General features: G+C 39.1%; 1 long non-coding RNA gene across 4 annotated transcripts in view; it reads right to left on the bottom strand.

Annotated features, from left to right (window-relative positions):
• Positions 1 to 20,315, bottom strand: part of LOC138419496 (uncharacterized) — a 374,854-nt gene that overhangs the window by 148,565 nt on the left and 205,974 nt on the right. For all 4 annotated transcript variants that reach the window (XR_011248993.1, XR_011248994.1, XR_011248990.1 and 1 more), the window contains 2 exons: positions 12,803 to 12,888; positions 12,219 to 12,272 (listed from right to left, as the gene is read on the bottom strand). This is a non-coding gene — a long non-coding RNA (uncharacterized lncRNA). The remainder of the gene's footprint in view (positions 1 to 12,218; positions 12,273 to 12,802; positions 12,889 to 20,315) is intronic.

Raw genomic sequence — 20,315 nt, 5'->3', positions numbered from 1 at the left:
AGTGTATAAATGGGATAGCTTCTAGAGACACTATTTCAACCACACTTTCCATGTTGCTTTCGTAGATCAAGACAAGTGACCTATATCTTTAGCTTACTGGCACAAAGGGAGCTCTTCTGGAATCTCCAAAAATATTTATTTGAAGGGTTTTTCAGAAGTAACATTACATCTAAGCTAGAAGCACTGATTAAAGAAATGGAACTTTGGCCTGTTTAAGGTATTATGTTTTTTTAATTTCATAGAGTAAAAAAAAAGCATGCAGAATAAGTTAGTGTTTCATAAACTATGGCCTTCCCACCCTTCTCCCCACTTAGGGAAGCAAGCTGTTTTTACAATACCATGGAGGTCCTGTTTGGTAGAAACAAAATTACTTTGTATATAACTCCTCCCTGTCCTAGGACTCCAGAGAGATGAGGATTCTTTTTACTAAACAGGTTCTCACATTTCCAGTTATGCAATAGTACCTCTAATATCGAAATCAGTCTACCTTTGTTTTTGCTTCTGAATGGTTGTGTTTGTTTTTTCACCCTGACCCAGGACAATGAACCCTCTGAATATAGATCATTCAGTTCTTTTTGAGTCTGTATATTCAAAGAAAAAGGACTTGCTATTTAGTATATCTTCAGGTAAAGCTTTTGGGTATCTTAATTTGAAATTTTATTTTAGCATTAGATTATTTGGCAATCAATTTTCAAAGGACAGTTAAAGCTCTAGGTTCAAACAGGCAAAATTGAATCTTCAAGCCTTTTTGGATGTCATTTTTGCAAGTAACTGGAATTAATTTTAATTAAATTTAAATACATATGTGGGAATGAGACCTAGCACCTCTATGTGGAAAGAAATGGCTACACACTGAATAACTTTGAAATGATTCTAAACGGTGTTCACTCTACTGACTCACAAGAGCACAGGGAATATATTTCACTCTTCATTTTGCTTCTCATGGTTGTATGTAGTCTACTGTTTATAGTAAGCTATCACTGCAGATGGTGATTGCAGCCATGAAATTAAGAGACGCTTACTCCTTGCAAGGAAAGTTATGACCAACCTAGACAGCATATTCAAAAGCAGGGACATTACTTTGCCAACAAAGGTCCGTCTAGTCAAGGCTATGGTTTTTCCAGTAGTCATGTATGGATGTGAGAGTTGGACTATGAAGGAAGCTGAGTGCCGAAGAATTGATGTTTTTGACCTCTGGTGTTGGAGAAGACTCTGGAGAGTCCCTTGGACTGCAAGGAGATCCAACCAGTCCATTCTAAAGGAAATCGGTCCTAGGTGTTCATTGGAAGGACTAATGTTGAAGCTGAAACTCCAATACTTTGGCCACCTCATGTGAAGAGTTGACCCATTGGAAAAGTTCCTGACACTGGGAGGGGTTGGGGGCAGGAGAAGGGGACGACAGAGGATGAGATGGCTGGATGGCATCACCAGCCATGGACTCTATGGACATGAGTTTGAGTGAACTTCAGGAGTTGGTGATGGACAGGGAGGTCTGGCGTGCTGCGATTCATGGGGTCGCAAAGAGTTAGACAAGACTGAGTGACTGAACTGAACTGAACTGATAAAGGCTTAAAATAAATATTATCCTTTTCTGTTGAACCAAATAATATAGCTGTCACTTCCAATCTAAATTTATAAACAAAAGTGTCAGTTACCTTAAAAGAAGGAAGGATATTCATAGATTTTTACAAATAACACCAATCCATTTTACTTTGCTCTACAAACCAACTTGATTCACCAGGCAATCTAATCTCATGTTGTTTCAGAACCATTACATAATTTGCTGGATTCAGTCAAAATGAAAATGACAGATCAACCCCTTTATTTAAAAATTAAGAATTTCATAATGCAGAGGAGCATTAAACTAAGCATGCGGCCCTATTAAGCATATGGCCCTAAGCTAATGCACAGCTCACATATCCCTGAAGCCAACCTTGGATGGCATCAGTTCAGTTCAGTCGCTCATCATGTCTGACTCCTTGAGACCCCACAGACTGCAGAACGCCAAGTCTACCTGTCCATCTCCAACTCCTGGAGCTTACTGAAACTCATGTACATTGAGTCAAGATGCCATCCAACCATCTCATCCTCTGTCATCTCCTCCTCCTCCCAACATCTTTCCCAGCATCACAGACTTTTCTAGTGACTCATTCTTCACACCAGGTGGCCAAAGTATTGCGGTTTCAGATTTAGCATCAGTCCTTCCAATGAATATTCAGGACTGATTTCCTTTATATGGATTGGTTGGATGTCCTTGCAGTCTAAGGGACTCTCAAGAATCTTCTCCAACACCACAGTTCAAAAGCATCATTTTTTCAGTGCACAGTTTTCATTATAGTCCAACTCTCACATCCATACATGACTACTGGAAAAACAATAGCTTTGAATAGACAGACCTTTGTTGGCAAAGTAATGTCTCTGCTTTTTAATATGTTGTCTAGGTTGATCATAGAGTTCCTTCTAAGGGGCAAATGTCTTTTAATTTCATAGCTGCAGTCACAACCTGCAGTGATTTTGGAGGCCCCCAAAATAAAGTCTGTTACTGCTTTCCATGTTTCCTCATCTATTTGCCATGAAGTGATGTGACCAGATGCCATGATCTTACTTTTCTCAATGTTGAGTTTTAAGCCAACTTTTTCACTTTCCTCTTTCACTTTCATTAAGCTCTGTCATTTCACTTCTTCTTCGCTTTTTGCAGTAAGGGTGGTGTCATCTGCATATCTGAGGTTATTGATATTTTCCCAGCAATCTTGATTCCAGCTTGTGCTTCATCCAGCCCAGAATTTCTCATTATGTACTCTGCACATAAGTTAAATAAGAGGGTGACAATATACAGCCTTGACTGTCCTGATTTGGAACCAGTCTGTTGTTCCATGTCCAGTTCTCACTGTTGCTTCTTGATCTGCATACAGGTTTCTCAGGAGGCAGGTCAGGTGGTCTGGTATTCACATCTCTTTCAGAATTTTCCACAGTTTGTTGTAATGCACACAGTCAAAGGCTTTGGAGTAGTCAATAAAGCAGAAGTATATGTTTTTCTGGAATTCTCTGGCTTTTTCAATGATCCAACGGATGCTGGCAATTAGATCTCTGGTTCCTCTGCATTTTCTAAATCCAGCTTGAACATCTGGAATTTCACGGTTCACATACTGTTGAAGCCTGGCTTGGAGAATTTTGAGTGTTACTTTGGGCATTAGCATGTGAGATGATTGCAACTGTGTAGTACTTTGAACATTCTTTGGCATTGCCTTTCTTTGGGATTAGAATGAAAACTGACCTTTTCCAGTCCTGTGGCCATTGCAGAGTTTTCCAAATTTGCTGACATATTGAGTGCAGCACTTTCATAGCACCATCTTTTAGGATTTGAAATAGCTCGATTGGAATACCATAACCTCCACTAGCCTTGTTTCTAGTGATGTTTCCTAAGGCCCACTTGACTTCACATTTCAGGATGTCTGGCTCTAGGTTAGTGATCACACCATCATGGTTATCTAGATCATGAAGATCTTATTTTTATAGATCCTCTGTGTATTCTTGCCACCACCTCTTCTTAATATCTTGTCCTCCTGTTAGGTCCCTACCATTTCTGTCCTTTATTGTGCCCATCTTTGCATAAAATGTTCCCTTGGTATCTCTAATTTTCTTGAAGAGATCTCTAGTCTTTCCAGTTCTGTTGTTTCCCTCTATTTCTTTGCACTGATCACTGAGGAAGGATTTCTTATCTCTCCTTGCTATTCTTTAGAACTCTGCATTCAAATGGGTATATCTTTCCTTTTTTCCTTGGCCTTTTCCTTCTCTATTCTCAGCTATCTGTAAGGCCTTCTCAGACAACCATTTTGCTTTTTTGCAATTCCTTTTTCTTGTGGATGGTTTTAATCACTGCTTACTGTACAATGTCAGGAACCTCTGTCCATAGTTCTTCAGGCACTCGGTCTATCAGATCTAATTAATCCCTTGAATCTATTTGTCACTTCCACTGTATAATCATAAGGGATTTGATTTAGGTCATACCTGAATGATCTGGTGGTTTTTCCTACTTTTTTCAGTTTAAGTCTGATTCTGGAAATAAGAAGTTCATGATCTGAGCCACAGTCAGCTCCCAATTTTGTTCTGGCAGACTGTACAGAGCTTCTCCATCTTTGGCTGCAAAGAATATAATCAATCTGATTTTGGTATTGACTATCTGGTGATGTCCATGTGTAGAGCTGTCTTTTGTGTTGTTGGAATAGAGTGTTTGCTATGACCAGTGCATTCTCTTGGCAAAACTCTGTTGGCCTTTGCCCTGCTTCATTTACTATTCCAAGGTTAAATTTGCCTGTTACTCCAGGTATGTCTTGACTTCCTACTTTTGCATTCCAGTCCCCTGTAATAAAAAGGACATCTTTTGGGGGTGCTAGTTCTAAAAGGTCTTGTAGGTATTCATAGAACCATTCAACTTCAGCTTCTTCAGCATTACTGGTTGGGATATGACTTGGGTTACCATGATATTGAATGGTTTGCCTTGGAAAAAGAGATCATTCTGTTGTTTTTGAGACTGCAAAGAAGTACTTCATGTTGGGCTCTTTTGTTGACTATGATGGCTACTCCATTTCTTATATGTGATTCTTGCCCACAGTAGTAGCTATAATGGTAATCTGAGTTAAATTCACCCATTTTAGTCCATTTTAGTTCACTGATTCCTAAAATGTTAATGTTCACTCTTGCCATCTCCTGTTGGATCACTTCCAATTTACCTTGATTCATGGAACTAACATTCCAGGTTCCTAAGAAATAGTGGAATAATGGTATCTATCCCATCAAAATTATCTGCATTATGCTAGTAAATATCTGGATACTGTGGATATGTGCTTCAGTTCAGTTAGGTTCAATTGCTCAGTTACGTCCGAATCTTTGCAGCCCCAAGAGCCGCAGCATGCCAGGCTTCCCTGTCCAACACCAACTCGCAGAACCCACCCAAACTCATGTCCGTTGAGTTGGTGATGCCATCCAACCGTCTCATCCTCTGTTGTCCCATTCTCCTCGTGCCCTCAATCTTACCCAGCATCACGGTCTTTTCAAATGAGTCAGCTCTTTGAGTCAGGTGGCCCAAGTATTGGAGTTTCAGCTTCAACATCAGACCTTTCAATGAACACCCAGGACTGATCTGCTTTAGGATGGACTGGCTAGATATCCTTGCAGCCGAAGGGACTCTCTAGTATCTCCTCCAACACCACAATTCAAAAGCATCAATTCTTCAATGCTCAGCTTTCTTTATAGTCCAACTCTCACATCCATACATGACCACTGGAAAAACCATAGCCTTGACTAGATGGACCATTGTTGGCAAAGTAATGTCTCTGCTTTTTAATATGCTATCTAGGTTGGTCATAACTTTTCTTCCAAGGAGTAAGCGTCTTTTAATTTCATGGCTGAAGTCACCATCTGCAGTGATTTTGGAGCCCCCCAAAATAAAGTCTGACACTGTTTCCACTGTTTCCCCATCTATTTCCCAAGAAGTGATGGGACCAGATGCCATGATCTTTGTTTTCTGAATGTTGTGCTTTAAGCCAACTTCTTCACTCTCCTCTTTCACTTTCATCAAGAGGCTCTTTAGTTCCTCTTCACTTTCTGTCATAAGGGTGGTGTCATCTGCATATCTCAGGTTATTGATATTTCTCCCGGCAACCTTGATTCCAGCTTGTGCTTCTTCCAACCCAGCATTTCTTATGATGTACTCTGCATATAAGTTAAATAAGCAGGGTGACAATATACAGCCTTGACGTACTTCTTTTCCTATTTGGAACCAGTCTGTTCCATGTCCAGTTCTAACTGTTGCTTCCTGACCTGCATACAGATTTCTCAAGAGCCAGGTCAGGTGGTCTGAGATTCCCATCTCTTTCAGAATTTTCCACAGTTTATTGTGATCCACACAGTCAAAGGCTTTGGCATAGTCAATAAAGCAGAAATAGATATTTTTCTGGAACTCTCTTGCTTTTTCCATGATCCAGCGGATGTTGGCAATTTGATCTCTGATTCCTCTGCCTTTTCTAAAACCAGCTTGAACATCAGGAAGTTCACGGTTCATGTATTGCAGAAGCCTGGCTTGGAGAATATTGCACATTACTTTACTAATGTGTGAGATGATTGCAGTTGTGTGGTAGTTTGAGCATACTTTGGCATTGCCATTCTTTGGGATTGGAATGAAAACTGACCTTTTCCAGTCCTGTGGCCACTGCAGAGTTTTCCAAATTTGCTGACATATTGAGTACAGCATTTTCACAGCATCATCTTTCATGATTCGAAATAGCTCAACTGAAATTCCATCACCTCCACTATCTTTGTTCATAGTGATGGTTATTAAGGCCCACTTGACTTCACTTTCCAGAATGTCTGGCTCTAGGTGAGTGATCATACCATTGTGATTATCTGGATCATGAAGATCCTTTTTGTACAGTTCTTCCATGTATTGTTGCCATCTCTTCTTTATATCTTCTGCTTCTGTCAGGTCCATACCATTTCTGTCCTTTATTTAGCCCATCTTTGCATGAAATGTTCCCTTGGTATCTCTAATTTTCTTGAAAAGGTCTCTAGTCATTCCCATTCAATGTTTCCCTCTATTTCTTTGCACTGATCACTGAGGAAGGCTTTGTTATCTCTCCTTGCTATTCTTTGGAACTCTGCATTCAAATGGGTATATCTTTCCGTTTCTCCTTTGGTTTTTGCTTCTCTTCTTTTCACAGCTATTTGTAAGGCCTCCCCAGACAGCCATTTTGTTTTTTTTGCATTTCTTTTTCTTGGGGATGGTCTCGATTCCTGTCTCTAGTACAATGCCATGAACTTCTGTCCATAGTTCACCAGGCACTCTATCAGATCTAGTCCCTTAAATCTATTTCTCACTTCCACTGTATAATCATAAGGGACTTGATTTAGGTCATATCTGAATGACCTAGTGGTTTTCCCTACTTTCTTCAATTTAAGTCTGAATTTGGCAATAAGGAGTTCATGATCTGAGCTACAGTCAGCTCCTGGTCTTGTTTCTGCTGACTGTATAGAGCTTCTCCATCTTTGGCTGCAAAGAATATAATCAATCTGATTTCAGTGTTGGCCATCTGGTGATGTCCATGTGTAGAGTCTTCTCTTGTGTTGTTGGAAGAGGGTGTTTGCTATGACCAGTGCATTCTCTTGGCAAAACTCTGTTAGCCTTTGCCCTGCTTTGTTCTGTATTCCAAGGCTAAATTTGCCTGCTACTCCAGGTGTTTCTTAACTTCCTACTTTTGCATTCCAGTCCCCTACAATGAAAAGGACATCTTTTTTGGGTGTTAGTTCTAAAAGGTCTTATAAGTCTTCATAGAACCATTCAACTTCAGCTTCTTCAGCATTACTGGTCAGGGCATAGACTTGGAATACTGTGATACTGAATGGGTTGCCTTGGAAACCAACAGAGATCATTCTGTCATTTTTGAGATTGCATCCAATTACTGCATTTTGGACTCTTTTGTTGACTACGATGGCTACTCCATTTCTTCTAAGGGATTCCTGCTCACAGTAGTAGATAAAACGGTCATCTGAGTTAAATTCACCCATTCCAGTCCATTTTTGTTTGCTGATTCCTAGAATGTCATCATTCACTCTGGCCATGTCCTGTTTCAGCTCTTCCAATTTGCCTTGATTCATGGACCTAACATTCCAGGTTCCTGTGAAACATTGCTCTTTACAGCAATATTATAAATATGTGCTTCCTATACAGGAAAATGAAAGTACTGTCCTTTGCCTTTGAAAGCCCTTTAACAAAGGAAATGGATATTGTATATCACATCCAATATCAAATTACCCAGATACTTTAAAGTTGACAGAGGGATCTATATCAGAACTTAGAGGTCAGATATCACCACAGCTCATGACCTTTTTCTGGACACATTTGTATTTGCAAATCTCTCACCTATCTTCTTTGCCAGGTCCCTCTACATCCCCACCATGAATTTGCATCAGGATGTAAATATGCCTTCACACATTTCAGTTCAGTTCAGTTGCTCAGTTGTGTCCTACTCTTTGCAACCCCATGAACCACAGCATGCCAGGCCTCCCTGTCCCTCACCAACTCCGGACTTTACTCAAACTGATTTCCATTGAGTCAGTGATGCTATGCAACCATCTCATCCTCTGTCATCCCATTCTCCTCCTGCCCTCAGTCTTACCCAGCATTATGATCTTTTCAAATGAGTCAGCTCTTTGAGTCAGGTGGTTAAAGTATTAGAGTTTCAGCTTCAACATCAGTCCTTGCAAAGAACACCCAGGACTGATCTGCTTTAGGATGGACTGGTTGGATCTCCTTGCAGTCCACGGTACTCTCAAGAATCTTCTCCAATACCACAGTTCAAAAGCATTAATTTCTCAAAGCTCAGCTTTCTTTATAGTTCAACTCTCACTTCCATACATGATTACTGGAAAAACCATAGCCTTGACTTCACACAGTATCTATGTGCAAATCGTCTTATCAAGTCAAAAGCCACAGGAAAATTCCACACATTCATGACACTGATTACTCTGTCTTCAGTGAGAGAATATCTAGCCTTCTTGGATTTGAATACAAGGAGAAAAAGTTTTTGGCATTTTGTTTGTTTTGCTTGTTTTTTGCTTTTTTTATTGTTAACAAGTCCATAGGGAATTATGTAGCAGAGTCAATCCTAGTAAATGTCTCAGCAACTGCTTTGGCTAGGAGTGTTACTCCTGGAAAGCAAGGAGCCATACTCCTCCATACAAAAGTCAGGTGAGTGTATAATGTAGAATTAAAAAGAGATGAACATGAAACTTCCCTGGTGGTCCAGTAGTTAAGACTCTGTGCTTCTAATTCAGAGGCCACAGGTTTCATCCCTGATTGGGGAACTAAGGTCCCACATGCCATGTGGCATGGTCAAATTGAGAAAGAGAGAGAGAAAAGAACAAAGAAGGGTAAGGGAGGGAAGTGTTGAGAATTTGGGATTCGTAAATATAAGCTATTACATACAGAATAGATAAATAACAACATCCTATTGTATAGCACAGGGAACTATATTCAACATCCTGTGATAAACTATAGTGGAAGAGAATATGAAAAAGAATATATATATATATATATAATTGAATAATTTTACAGAAATAATGCATCATTGTAAATCAAATATACTTCAATAAAAGATATTTTTTAAAAAGATGAACACAGATGATGAAGAATAGGCTAAGTATAAAACACTTGTTTCCAAGTATAAAACCAATGAGAAGGCTGAAGAGAACATAGAAAGCTTTCACAATCTGGGGACATGGCTTGATGAAGCTCTAGATAAACCAGAGGAGTACTGTTTTTGCCATAAGCCAATTAGAAATCTCAGGATTAAGAACAGAATCTTAAAATACAAATGGTTCTTGAACATGTAAAAGATGATTAACCTGAATCATAAAAAGGGAAATGCAAATCAAAATTGCATTGAGATACCATATCGCACCTCCTAGACTGGGTAAATCCAAGAGTATGAGAGCACATTCTGATGGTGAAGCTGTGGGGAAATGGGCATTTTCATGCAATTTCAGTGGAAGAGTCTTGCAGTAAATACAGTGCCTATGGAGGGCTATTTGATTACAGCTATCAAAATTAAAAATTTACACCCTTTCTCCTAGCAATCCCACTTCTAGGGATTTCTTCTCAGATATATTTGCATACATTAAAAATGACACATACACAAGGATATTTATTACAACATAGTTATAATGGCAAAAAATAAGAAGCAATACATACAACTACATTTAGGAGACTAGCTAAATAAATTAAACTACACCAGTAAAATGGAATGTTCACCAGCTAAACAAAAGAAAGAAGACATATTCTATCAACAGAAAAGATAGGCTTTTATGTACCAAGAGTGTATACAATGTGCTCCTTAATTGTAACAATGGGGGAAGGAGGGGTAAGATATTTGTATTTATGTTCACAGGGAAATTTCCTGGAAGGAGATCTAGAAAATCTAATAAAAGGTAATAAAAATAGTTACCTATGGGAGGAGAAGGGGATGACAGAGGATGAGATGTTTGGATGGCATCACCGACTCAATGGACATGAGTTTGAGCAAACTTCAGGAGATAGTGAAGGACAGGGAAGCCTGGCACACTGCAGTCCATGGTGTTGCAAAGAGTTAGAGACAACTTAGTGACTAAACAACAACAGAAATGGTGTAGGGTAAGGGTAGGAACTGGGCAAACAGAAGGCAGGAGTGGGAGTGAGAAATTTTGTGTGTAAACTTGTAGCATTTGAATTTTTAGTTCAGTTACTTAGTCATGTCTGACTCTACGACCCCATGGAAATAAGAATTTAAATTTGAATTTTAAGGCACATGAATATGTTTCCTATTTGTTAAATTAGAAATTTAAATAAATGAATGCACAGCCAAAAAAAAGAGAATGATTAAAATACAGTAAGATAGAAAGATCTAACCTCTTCATACATGGAAAAAACCAAAGCCAAGGTGAGTGAAAATAACAGCTGCAAATCCAAAGACAGTAGCAGAGCCTTTATCAGCACTATGGATAATCAGAGGACGCTTCTGAAATAAGACATGGTGACATGTGTGTCCCTGAGTTATTAGAGGTTATTAGAGGTACCACTAGGGACACAAATCTCTAAATTTAGCTGTTAATATTTCTCATCTCAAAATCTCTTGACAGTGGAGTAAATTTTATATTTTTAAATTGTAGCCATGTGTCATCAGTATTTTTAATAGGAAATAAAATTGCTGAAAAGCATGGAATATAGCAGATTAGAAGACCTAGGGATGAATAAGAAAACAAAGCAAGAAGCTGAGTACCGGCAAACTGGGTACCAAAGTCAATTTAGAAACAATAAAAGCCTGTGTCAAGACCTGGAGAAGATTCCTCATCATCAAGCACGCTGCTGGGTGGGGTGGGAAGCGCCTATAAGAGCAGGCCTTGCATTTGGTGGTGACTTTCACAAACAATCCGCACTTGGCACACTCCTCTCCTCCGTCCTTCCCCCAACCTTTATTCACTTTCTACTATTGTTTATGCAAGAGTCTCTTTCTTCTGCCAAACTGGGAAGTCAGTGGTGATGTTTTCATCAATTTTCATGTGCCTCACTGTACCCTGTGCCTAGCACACTACCTTAAACATACCAAAGTCCTAGATTTTTAGAACATTGGAAACAGAAGGAGATTTAGAAAATACCTAGTACAATTTTTTAACTCATTTTAAAGCAACAAATTCATATTCCAATGAATAACTATACAGAATCTTCAATATATGAAGCAGATTTTTGTAAAATAGATGCATTGGCTGAAGAGGAAACAAAGGAGGGGATAGCAGTCAGTAATCTCTTTGCTTCTTGCAGCACCTCAGCAATCACAATTTGGAAACTACTGATGCAGAGCAGAAGCTTCGTTCTCCAAATGGAGACATTCCTTTAAAGCTTTACACACCAAATTGACACATCCAAGGCAAGGCTGATGACCTGCACCTGTTGGGATCACCATGTCCCCCAGCCTACAGGGATAATCAGTTCTATCTAGCTGAATAGGATGAGGATGGGGGAGAACAGAATCTGTGTGGGCTAGGGAAACACACACCTTCTTCTTTCCTAAAGCACATGCTTGGAGAAGACTCTCATTAGGGATAGGAAACAGTGTCCATTCATCTGGTTCTGCTAGTCTAGAGTCTTTCTGGAATAAGTTAAGTAGCTTCCCTCTGTTAGGAAAAATGGGCTGGGCCAGGAAGAGCATCGAGGTACTGGGTGGTTCACCAGGGGCCATTCATGGGCCTCTCCTTGCTTACCAGATTCACGCCAAAGCTGTTAACAGAGGGCCTAAGGGCTATTCTGAGAGACATGTTTAAGATTGTTTGGGTTTGATGGGGAGCTATGTGGAAGTTTAATCCTTTAGTGTGTTGTGTGCAATGAACACATCTAGCAATGTTTGGAAGTAGGAGAGAGATTAAGAATAAATAAATGAGATCATTTCAAAGAGGGACAGGTGCTCTGAAGAAAATAAAAGAGAAGGATGATATTTCAGACAAATGAGGGTGGTTATGTTACAATAACAAACAGCCCTCCAAATCTCGGTATTCTGAAACAAGACAGTTGGAGCTTTTTCTTACACCCTATGTAAGGGGGGCTCTGCTCCATGCTTTGCTCAGAGATAATACCATGGCTGATGAGACTCAATCATCACATCGTTTTTAACTATACCCAGGTGCCTAAAACTTACCCCAGACGTCCGCCTGCCTGTAAGTGTCAGGAAAGTGCCATCCTCCCATGTGTCCTAGAGGAGAGGAAAACCAAGAGCAGACGGTATGGCGGTGAGGGGGAACACAAGGGCTGCATAGGGTGATCCATCTCCTCCATCTCTAAGGAGATGACAACTGAACTGAGATCTGAATGATGAGGATGAACCCTGCGAGTGAAAGGCCTTACAGGCAGGGGGAATGGCAGGTGCAGAAGGTCCTTAGGCCAAAACGAGTGTAGAAGGAATAAACGAAGGCCACCATGACCGGAGTCTGTGAGGCCAAATGACTAAAAGCCTTAAGGATTATGATTTTAAGCATTTAGATTTTATCCAAAGTCTGCCCCACACTCAAATTAACTAATGTTTCCTCTTTTCAGTGTAAGCAAAAAGCCATCCTTATTTGATATTAAAAACAAAAATTCACATTTTGCTTTTACATTTGTGTTTCTCAGGCTAAACTAAGCCTTTACCTTTTTCATATTCACCTCAGGTTCACCTTTTTCTAAGCATTTGAAATACCACAGAACATCGTGACAGGATTTACAGTGTTTCCTGGAACTTTTTACCTTAGTTCTGCACTTTTTCAGGCCTCACTGAAGTCTTGATCAGCAACCAGATCTGTGCTCTTAGCTGCTGACAGAACACACATTCTCTGAAAAGGCAAGAAGCAAGGAAGTTAGCATTCTGAAAAAAAAAGAAAAAAAATGATTTATTTTCTTAGCAGAGAAATATTGCTTTTCTATTAGAGCCTAGTATTTTTAGAACCCAACCAAATATAGAAAGCTTTTTACTTCCTATGGAAAATTATCTAGACTGATGGATATTCTGCAGTTTATGGAGTTTCCAGATTAGCTTTCCAGAAAAGGAGATCTAAGTCCTTTATCTTCCATACCACTTATATTTAATGAAAACCTCTTCAGGTCCAAAACATTGTTTCCTTTTTGCCAACAAGGATAAACACTTAATAAAACCAGGCAAATCTCTCTGGGCCTCAGGTTTCTTATCTACAAAATAGGCATAATCAGTAAATCAGTGATAGAGCAAAGCCAAACATTAAGATGACAGGGCCGTGCTGTGAGGGCTCACCCTCCCTCCCACTTTGGCCATGCCAGCTGTCTCATGAAGGCACCAGGCATTTTGTCAGTGGTCCAGTAGAGAAGTGAGCTCAGCCGTGTGGCCTGCATAACAGTAGGTTTTATACGTTGCTTGGGGAAACCCATTAACAAGAATGTGCATACATGCTAAGTTGCTTCAGTCATGTCCAACTCTTTGTTACCCTATGGACTATAGCCCGCCAGGCTCCTTTGTCCATAGGATTCTCCAGGCAAGAATACTGGAGTGGGTTGTCATGCCCTCCTCCAAAGGATCTTCCCCTAACAAGCAAAAATAATCAGTGACTATTGGTGTCAAATTTCCCTGAGCAGTTCACCCAATTAGAATATACGGTTAAATAGCAAGATTTTTTAACAGACAAATCTTCTAGGATGTCCCTAATATATGTCCTATAAAAAAGGAGAATCATTCAATATGCAAACTTCAGAGTCAGGTAATCAGGTATCTGGAGAAGGCAATGGCAGCCCACTCCAGTACTCTTGCCTGGAAAAATCACTTTCACTTTTCACTTTCATGCATTGGAGAAGGAAATGGCAACCCACTCCAGTGTTCTTGCCTGGAGAATCCCAGGGACAGGGGAGCCTGGTGGGCTGCCATCTATGGGGTCACACAAAGTCGGACACAAGTGAAGCAACTTAGCAGCAACAGCAGCAGTGGTAAAGAACCTGCCTGCAAATGCAAGAGACACAGAAGACAAGGGTTCCATCTCGAGGTTGGGACAATCCCCTGGAGGATGGCAGGCAACCCACTCCAGTATTCTTGCCTGGAGAACCCCAAAGACAGAAAAGCTTGGCAGGTTACAGTCCATAGGGTTGCAAAAATTCGGACATGACTGAAGTGACTTAGCACGCACAGAGTCAGGTATCCAATCACATAACAGCCACTTACTATTGATCAAACTCTCTGTGTTTCATTTTCCCTTGTCTAAAAATGGGGAAACAGATTGTTTCATCAGATTATTATAAGGATTATGACATATTGCATGTAAATCTGTCAGCATAGTATGTAATCCATGGTAAGTCTCAGTAAACATTAACTTTCATCATCATCATTATCATCAACCTTGATGAGTGGAAAGTCATTACTTAAAAATGTTTCACATGCTTTGGGGATATCAACTATTCAATTTCTAACCATCAAGCTTGAACATTTACAAATCATTCCAAACAGTAGACTCAAACTAGAAAAGAAAGAAATTTCCTTCAGACACCCTGTGTTCACTATGAGGAATTTATTTCTCAGATATGCTTTTTAGATTTTGCCCCTCTCCTCTTATTTATCCATTTGCTTATGTTTTCCTTTCTTTCATGCCACAACCCTTGATACCTGATGTTTGTTAGGAAACAACTCTAAGCCTTCCTTTCTACCAACTTAAAACAGTTCTTTCAGCATTGAATAATACATGGAAACTGAAGGCAGGTTTTAGATTCAAGATAATTCTATCTGATGCTATGATGAAGATTAAATAATATATTGTGAAAGCATGTGTAAACAGTAAGGTTCTATTCAAATGTTAGCCATTATTATATTATTTCCTTATATTCCTCAAATATTATAAAACTTTGTCACTCAAACTGTAAAAGTAACTGGGTTAACTAGTTAGACTAGTTTTAAATGAGGTCAATCGTGGGTTGTATTCTTGTGGTGTTCCAACACCACAAGAACTGCCTTTGGAACAAGTCATAGAAACCAGGAGACTAGAAACCAGCTACAGATGACAGCTAAAGAGCAGAAATGCATAATTTACTTCCAATAGTCTTTTCCCCATTCTTTTTATTAAATCCATAAAAAGGCATAAATCCACAGTAGATAGATGCCAGTATGGCTTCTCTGGCTCAGCAGACAATGATCTCATAGTTAGTAGCTTGTTTAGGTAAAATCAATTCTAAAGACACACAATTTGGTCTAAAAAAAATAAATGTGCTTTTACCTGAATTGTAACTATAATACTTTTTCCAGAGAATAATGTTTATGTCTGTAAAACCCCAAATTACTAGGAATTCTTCAGTATTCTCCATCTGATAGTGTTTCACATTCAACGTGTGACATAAAGAGAAAAGGGAAGACACAGAGCTTATGTGAGCCTGTCTTACTGTTTCCTTGTTTGCCTTCCATTGCAAACACCCTATTTCAGGCTTTTGTCATATCAACAGTGGAATAATTGAAAAGCCTTCCAACCAGATTCCATGCCTATATGTAAAAGCACACAGTACCTTCCCTCACACAACTCCATCCAACTTCCGCATGCATTTGCGAAAACACTACCTTATGTGTTGTTTCATTCTTCTTGTCTCCAAAATAGCCAATATACTAAAAGTATATACCATATATACATAATTTTAATTAAACAAGTAAACATTTCATAAATCGAAATTCTAAAAAATAGTAAAGCATATTAGCTCTTTGAAACAATCGTATTTGGTGCTTCTATTAATTTGAAGAAGTTATATAGAGAAAAACAGTAAAATAAGAACTTTATGTTTATAATAAAAGACAACCTAAGAAATAAAATGGATCTGAATATTTTCAACAAATATTTGCAGAGGGCCCCAAACTATAGTATATAACAGTTCATATATTGTACAACATGGTGAGAAAATCCATCAATACTCTAATAGATGAATTGACGGGACACAATCAGATAATCCATACAAGAAGAAATAAAATTTGCAAATAAATAAATGGAGGAAATGCTTAACATAGCTAGTAGTAAAAAATAAATACAAATTAAACAATGATGCTGATAGAAAATCGGTGGAGAGCACAGGTTCACAGTCAAACCTTATGTCAAGTCCTAGCTTGGCCACCTACCAGCTGTAAGAGCCTCACAAAGTATTTATATCTCTGTTTTGGTTCCCTCGTCATCATAATCATTTCACATGTTTATTTGCAGGATTGAACAAAATAATATTGGCAAAGCATTTGACAATATCCTAACACAAAGAAAGTGCTTAAAAAATTGTTGTTGTCAATATGAAGTTTAGTGCCATATAATACCTAATAAATTAATGCTTAAACTGTTCTTATTCAGTATTGCCAAGGTGGTAGTCAAGCTAGTGTACTCATTCATTAATAGTGTCTTTTTAAACTGGCCTAGTTTTTGCAAAGTTTACATTATGAAAATGTTTGTAGACATTTTTTGACTATATCCTAAGGTAATACAATAAGGAAAATGTTGAGTTAATCATCAGACAACTTTTCATAAAGTTAAAGCAATAGCAAAAATATTTGGCAATCCAAAAATGTATATTAAACTGGACACCAGTGGAAAATTCTGAAGTCACTAATGACATGGTTGAAATAATATTTAATGAGATTGCTGTTGGTCAGTTGCTAATAAAAGTAGATGATTATGTGGCTGCAGTATGAGCTCAACTATGTAAAGAAATGAAAGAATGGGGAAACCTGAAGCCACTTGATAACAGGATTTCTTAGGTGAAGCTCTCCAAGGCAGACTCTGAAATAAGAATTGCTTGCAAATAATTTATTGAAGAAGTGCTCTCAGTAAACACTGGAAAATGCTCTGTGGAAGCAGCTAAGGGTAGAGCAGAAGCCAAACATGATGTGACTTTCAGGTAAAGTCTCCAACGGGCAGTTTAAGCCTGATCCTGCAGGGGAATTCTGAAGTGAAAATTATACTTCAGTTTTCCTACTCAAAGCAAGTGTGCTGAGCTTTCATATTTTGGAAGCAGTCAGTTATAAACTAATAGGTACCTAGTGAGGTGAGATTCTGATGTAGAATGCCCTAGAATTCCAGGTTGCTTGTGCCTGGGGCAAAGTGGCTCCCAGAGCACCAAGGAAGTCATCTGAAGAGAGTGGCAAGTGATATTTCACAAACACATACTCTCTCTCTCTCTCTCTCTCTCTCTCTCTCTCTCTCTCTCTCTCAGAGTGGTCATTATGCAGAGGTGATGGATATATTACTTGATTGTGGTAATCTTTTTATGATGTATACATATATCAAAACATCAACTTGTACAACTTCACTTCAGTTCAGTCACACAGTCATGTCCAACTCTTTGCAACCCCATGAATCGCAGCACGCCAGGCCTCCCTGTCCATCACCAACTCCCAGAGTTCACTCAGACTCACGTCCATCGAGTCAGTGATGCCATCCAGCAATCTCATCCTCGGTCGTCCCCTTCTCCTCCTGCCCCCAATCCCTCCCAGCATCAAAGTCTTTTCCAATGAGTCAACTCTTTGCATGAGGTGGCCAAGGTACAGGCGTTTCAGCTTTAGCATCATCCCTTCCAAAGAAATCCCAGGGCTGATCTCCTTCAGAATGGACTGGTTGGATTTCCTTGCAGTCCAAGGAACTCTCAAGAGTCTTCTCCAACACCACAGTTGAAAAGCATCAATTCTTCAGCACTCAGCTTTCTTCACAGTCCAACTCTCACATCCATACATGACCACAGGAAAAACCATAGCCTTGACTAGACAGACCTTAGTCAGCAAAGTAATGTCTCTGCTTTTGAATATGCTATCTAGGTTGGTCATAACTTTTCTTCCAAGGAGTAAGCGTCTTTTAATTTCATGGCTGCAATCACCATCTGCAGTGATTTTGGAACCCAAAAAAATAAAGTCTGACACTGTTTCCACTATTTCCCCATTTATTTCCCATGAAGTGATGGGACTGGATGCCATGATCTTAATTTTCTGAATGTTGAGCTTTAAGCCAACTTTCTCACTCTCCTCTTTCACTTTCATCAAGAGGCTCTTTAGTTCCTCTTCACTTTCTGCCATAAGAGTGGTGTCATCAGCATATCTGAGGTTATTGATATTTCTCCCAGCAATCTTGATTATAGCTTGTGTTTCTTCCAGCCCAGCGTTTCTCATGATGTACTCTGCATAGAAGTTAAATAAGCAGGGTGACAATATACAGCCTTGACGTGCTTCTTTTCCTATTTGGAACCAGTCTATAGTTCCATGTCCAGTTCTAACTGTTGCTTCCTGACCTGCATATAGGTTTCTCAAAAGGCAGGTAATGTGTTCTGGTATTCCCATCTCTCTCAGAATTTTCCACAGTTTATTGTGATCCACACAGTCAAAGGCTTTGGCATAGTCAATAAAGCAGAAATAGATGTTTTTCTGGAACTCTCTTGCTTTTTCCATGATCCAGCGGATGTTGCCAATTTGATCTGTGGTTCCTCTGCCTTTTCTAAAACCAGCTTGAACATCTGGAAGTTCACGGTTCACGTATTGCTGAAGCCTGGCTTGGAGAATTTTGAGCATGACTTTACTAGCATGTGAGATGAGTGCAATTGTGCAGAAAAATATATAATTTTTATATGTCAAAGATATCGCAATAAAGGAAAAAAGAAGAGAAGTTCACAAAAGCTGGGAGAGGGCACTCTGCAGTAATAATAGTCACCAGAGGGGATCTGGGCAGGCAGAGCCTTAATCGAATCCACATGGTGAATTTTTCCCTTTTCTATTTCTTCTGAATCATATGTTTGAACCCTTTGTTGTTGTTGTTTAGTTGTTAAGTTATAACTGATTCTTTTGAGACCAGGCTCCTCTGTCCATGAGATTTGCCAGGCAAGAATATTGGAGTGAGTTGCCATTCCTTTCTCCAAGGGATCTTTCCAACCTAGGGATCAAACTTGGGTCTCCTGCATTGCAGGCAGATGTGCTGCTGTCTGATCCAACAGGGAAACCCATAAAATATGTATATTCATTCAATTAAATGTTATACTTAGAGAATTTTAATAGTATTAGGAAACATCTATGTGATAATACACAGAAAAGTACATAAAATTTAATAGAATATATTTTGACTACATTTAAATAAAATATTGATAACAAACATAAATTAAAACCCACCTATACTTCCCTGAACACTTCCCTAGAGTTACCTGTGGTATTTGAACACACCCTGGCTTTCAAACTTAGCCACTTGATCATTCTATCCTACTTCCTGGAACATATCTGTTCATTTATAATCCAAATACAGAAAAAAAAAAATTAGTAGTTATTTCACACCAGGCATGGTCCTAGGACTGAGAACACAAAAATAATTTAGATCTGGTGACTAACCAAAATGGAATTCACATTCAGGCAGGGAAATAGACACTGAGCACAGCAACATGGTAAAATATGGAGCACAGTATGAGGGAGGCTCAGTTCTGAAACACATTTGGTTGTTCTCCAAAGAGCCTTGCTTGGGTAGCTCCCTTGAAAATATCATATTGATTATTTAATTGACAAATTAAAATTAAATAAAGGTATCCATTTAACTGAACAAATGATTTGGTAAGAATCTTCAGAATACCTAGTCATGGCAATCAACTTAATGGATAGCAGGTGATTTTATTTCTAGTAACAAAACATGTCAATCAGAGAGAAAGTCAATGACAGAAAATGTTCAAACTGCAGCACAATTGCTTTTATCTCACATGCTACCAAAGTAATGCTCAAAATCTCCAAGCCAGGCTGCAACAGTATGTGAACCAAGAACTTCCAGATGTTCAAGATGGATTTAGAAAAAGCAGATGAACCAGAGATCAAATTGCCAACATTCACTGAATCATAGAAAAAGCAAGAGAGTTCCAGAAAAACATCTACTTCTGCTTTATTGACTACACGTAAGCGATGAAATTAAAAGACGCTTGCTCCTTGGAGGAAAAGCTATGACCAAACTAGGCAGCATATTAAAAAGCAGAGACATTACTTTGCCAACAAAGGTCCATCTAGTCAAAGCTATGGTTTTTCCAGTAGTCATGTATGGATGTGAGAGCTGGACGATAAAGAAAGCTGAACACCAAAGAACTGATGCTTTTGAACTGTGGTGTTGGAGAAAACTCTTGAGAGTCCCTTGGACTGCAAGGAGATCCAACCAGTCAATCCTAAAGGAAATCAGTCTTGAATATTCATTGGAAGGGCTGATGCTCAAGCTTAAACTCCAGTACTTTGGCCATCTGATGTGAAGAAGACTCACTGGAAAAGACCGTGATGGTGGGAAAGATT

This window comes from Ovis canadensis, chromosome 1 (assembly GCF_042477335.2).
Source record: "Ovis canadensis isolate MfBH-ARS-UI-01 breed Bighorn chromosome 1, ARS-UI_OviCan_v2, whole genome shotgun sequence".
Taxonomy (NCBI): domain Eukaryota; kingdom Metazoa; phylum Chordata; class Mammalia; order Artiodactyla; family Bovidae; genus Ovis; species Ovis canadensis.
Note: the sequence above shows the minus strand (reverse complement) of the source record. Positions and strands in the feature narration are given on the sequence as shown.